The sequence below is a fragment of the Penaeus monodon genome, chromosome 14 (genome assembly GCF_015228065.2).
Source record: "Penaeus monodon isolate SGIC_2016 chromosome 14, NSTDA_Pmon_1, whole genome shotgun sequence".
Taxonomy (NCBI): Eukaryota; Metazoa; Arthropoda; class Malacostraca; order Decapoda; family Penaeidae; genus Penaeus; species Penaeus monodon.
The window spans coordinates 21,280,315-21,284,251 of NC_051399.1; the positions used below are offsets into that span (position 1 = coordinate 21,280,315).

Sequence of the window (3,937 nt, forward strand, 5' to 3'; positions counted from 1 at the left end):
GGTCATAACAAACAAATGTATCAGACAACAAAGGGTCAACAGCATTATGGTAAAGTATTGTGGCGAAAAGGGAAGATTGGAGTTAACAATTTAGATAAGGAGACAGAAGGGGATAAAGAAGAGAAAGAAAAGGGTAGAAGAGGGGAGCTAATGGGGAATAGCATAATCTACAGGTTGTTAGAAGGGGAAGGGGTTAAAGTAGTAGGGAGCATTACGATAAAATATTGACGAAAAGGGGCTCGAGTTAAGGATAAGAACAAGTGGAAGAGAAGAAGAGGAGGAAAAGAAAAGACCATGCAAAATTAATTGAAGCGAGGGCTGAGGTCGAGGGCAACGGTGATACCCTAAATCGGGCCCCAGCCCCGTCTCCTAAACCCTCCTCCCATGACAATGATTAAGGGATTGGTTAAGTATTTATGCATAATCGTGGAGTTTAAACCAATCATTTTACACCAACACCCCCCCCAAAGGGTTTTTAATAACAGGGAGTCAAAGGATTCAATTTTATTTTGAGTATAAAAAGAAAGACTGCAAATCTTGCCCAGTAAAAAAGTATATGATAAATGTGAATGGAGGTTTGTCATTTTTAGGCCTTTTAAATAACATGTGAATAATACAAAATCAGTTTTCTTCACCAACCCTTATCAGGACACTTCATTCTAAAAAAGAATTTCTCATCTTACATATTTAGCCTTCATGAGTGCCCTTTCCTTCTTATTAACAATTTTATGTTAGCACTGCAGATTTTATATAAAAATGTAAAACATATATAAAAAAAAAAGGGTTGAAAGGCCCAACTTTTTTAAAAATTATTGAAACAATTTTTAAAATTTTATTCAAAAACAAGCAAAATAATAGACAAATTATTCACTGGAGTAATAATTATATGAGCAACTGCATTTACAGTACAAAAGGGAAATTATTTCACAATCAAAGATTTAAACTTTTTTTAAAAAAATTTACAAAGTTTTGAATGCAAGCAGTATTTTTTAAAAAACAAGGGTAAATTTCCCGGGAAAAAAACAGTCCCCTTTGCGGGTTTTTGTATAATACTTTTTTGGTCCAATACAACGTATTGTGAGTGCAGATTCAATAAACCTAAAATTTCTCAGGTTAAAACTTCAATCCAAGTTTTTAGAAAAACACAAATTACCCCTCGGGAAAGAGAAAATCCACTCCTCCAACAACCGAATTTGGCATGCAAAAATCATGCGAGGGCGGCGTTTTCACCCATCTCAGCCAGGGGAAAGGAAGGGGGCCTTCTGAGGGTACCTCTGAATACTTCTCAAACATGGCTCTTCCAGCATCTGCATCGCCCATGGACCTGTAAACCTGAAGCTTTTTCAAAAACTCTCCCATTGCCTGACGGCCAACAGTGTATATTTTGGACCGGTCTAAAGTGAGTAAGAGATCTGGAACCATCATCCCCAGTTTTTCTTCACACGACTAATCTTCACCACCCTTATGCTATCTAAAATGAATATCTGGCCTGAGAATGAGCCTGGCCCCACTTCCCTTGACTGGGCTGATACATTTCTAAACCCCTAATTCCTGCATACATCATATCTAACCAAGACACATATTTGAGGTCTTCACGATCATCGGGGGCAACCAAAAAATCCGAATATATCAACAAACCAAATACAATGCAACTTTTTTTTGCTCTACTTTCTATAAGCATTGCCAAATTTGTGAATTTCGAGTTAATTTTTCATTTTTCATAAAATGAGATTCCCTCCGAAAATGGATTTTTTATTTTCCCAATTTAAAAATTGAGTTTTCCCTCACCCTTACCCCTCAGAAACTTTCCAACCATGACCAAAATTTATGAAGGCCAAACCCGTATCTCCAAACTCATGGCCCCCTGTTTTTCTCTCAAAAAGGGGACAGCATCTGAAAAGGGAAAGGGCCCCCTTTATTCCCGTACGAGAGCCATCCATTTGTTTGGCAACATTTTTTAAAACCCCCTTTTTCTTTACATCTTGAATTTTGGAATGTTGTAAAAATTTCCAACCTGATGATGCAAAGGTCAAAAAAACCCAAAGAGAAAAGTCCCGGCTCATAAATACACCCCTCAAAATCTTTTTCCCAGGAAAAAAAAGCAAAAAACCCTTTTCTCGGCCCCCAGAGTACAAATTTGAGATGCTCTCTATTAACTACGCAACAAAGGATCAAATTTAGCCGTGGTTTTTGGGTTCTGTACATTTAATGAAACCCATGTAAGTTCCACAGCAGGAGACTTTTTCTTACCCCCAAATGCAGAAAAACCCTCTTTGGGGAGCTTTATGATCCTGTTGTGAAATTTTTAACATATTACAAACTGTGTATTTACTTTATTTGGGGAGTGATTTTTACTAGTGGAGTTCCTCACACATCTTTTTCAAAAAAAAAAGAGTAATCACCCGGTATCGAATTTTTGTCCCCATAACATCACTGACAAAAAGTTATGCCCCCCAGCATTTTCCCTGTCAATGATGCTAAAACGAAGCATAAAACAAAGGCCATTTTTTAATTTCAAAAACGGCATCCAAGCCAAAATTTCTGGAGGCCAGAAACTTTTGTAGATAGATCATCTTGAGTCAGTTTGGTGAAAATACATGGTTTATTTGGTGCTTTCCCAAAGGAATTTTTTGTTTCCCCCAAACTGTACATTGGCCCCCAAAGTTGGGTTCAGTATTTTGTATTACGTTGGAGTTCTAATTTAGTTTTAGAATTTTAAGCAAAGCTTAAGTTTTTCAGTTAAAACCTTGGAAAAAAATTTCCTGCCCCAAACCCTAGAAATACCAAGGTTGACACCAACCCTGAATAGAAAATGAAGAGACTTAAACCACTTTGAGAACCCTTTTTCAACTGCAATTCCTTGAGGTGTAAATTTGGGTTTTGGGGATGCAGTAGACGTGTCAGGAGGCTAAAGTTTGTTGAGCTTTGGGGTGGGGTTTGACACATACAATGAAGCCCCCCACCATGAAGCCGTGAAAGTGTGAGCATATCGTCGCTCTCTGGATGTTAGCCTGCAAAGGCTTTTTTCACTTTCAAATACAATTTTGGGTGTAAAGAGGCAATTCATTTTTGAGGACTCCCTGTGGAGATCTGGAAAAAGAGAAAATGCATTAAGTCAAATATACAGTAAGGGTTTTACCTTTTGATTTTTCCTTTTAACTTCAATTATTCCCATCAAAAAAAAAAGAAAAGATAAAGATCATGGGGGTTTAATTCCTTTAATGAACCTCTATAACTGTTTATTTCCTTACTTTCCCCACAATATGAATAGGTTTCTTTTTTTCTTTTAAATTGTTCTCTAAAAATTAAATCAACATGAAAAGAAAATCTTTTGCAAATAACGGTTTTCCTGAAGTAATTCTTTTTAACAAAAAACTGACTGGCAGATGGCTTTTCTATTCAGGATATGATGAAAGGAGGCACATCAAAAGTGCTGCCATTTTTTGATATTTTGGGGGTTGCCTATAGACAAAATAACAGTTAAAATTAGCTTTTTGTTAAATGTTGATTTAAAACAGGGGAAAAATGAATACATGAGCGAGTTAAAGAGAGGGAAGATTGGAGAAAAGGGGGGAAGGGGGAAAGGGAGGGAAAAGAAGAAGGGGAGGGAAAGGAAGAAAAGGCAGGGAAAGGAGGAGGAGGAGGAGGAGGAGGGGAAAGGAGAAGGGTAGGAGGTGGAGGGAGAGGGGAGGGGAAGGAGGTGGAGGGGAAGGAGGTGGAGGGAAAGGAGGTGGAGGGAAAGGAGGTGGAGGGAAAGGAGGAAAAAGGGGGGAAAGGAGGGGGAAGGGGGGGAAGGGAAAGGAGGAGGGAAAGGGAAGGAGGGGAGAAAGGGGGAGGAAGGAAAAGGAGGAGGAAGGGGGGAGGGGGAGGGAAAGGAGGGGAAGGGGAAAGGAGGGGGAAGGGAAAGGGGAGAAGAAAGGAGGGGAGGGGGAAAAGG

General features: G+C 38.9%; 1 pseudogene; it reads right to left on the bottom strand.

Annotated features, from left to right (window-relative positions):
• Positions 1–1,121: 1,121 nt before the first annotated feature.
• LOC119580643 overlaps positions 1,122–3,937 on the bottom strand; it is a 5,195-nt pseudogene continuing 2,379 nt past the window's right edge.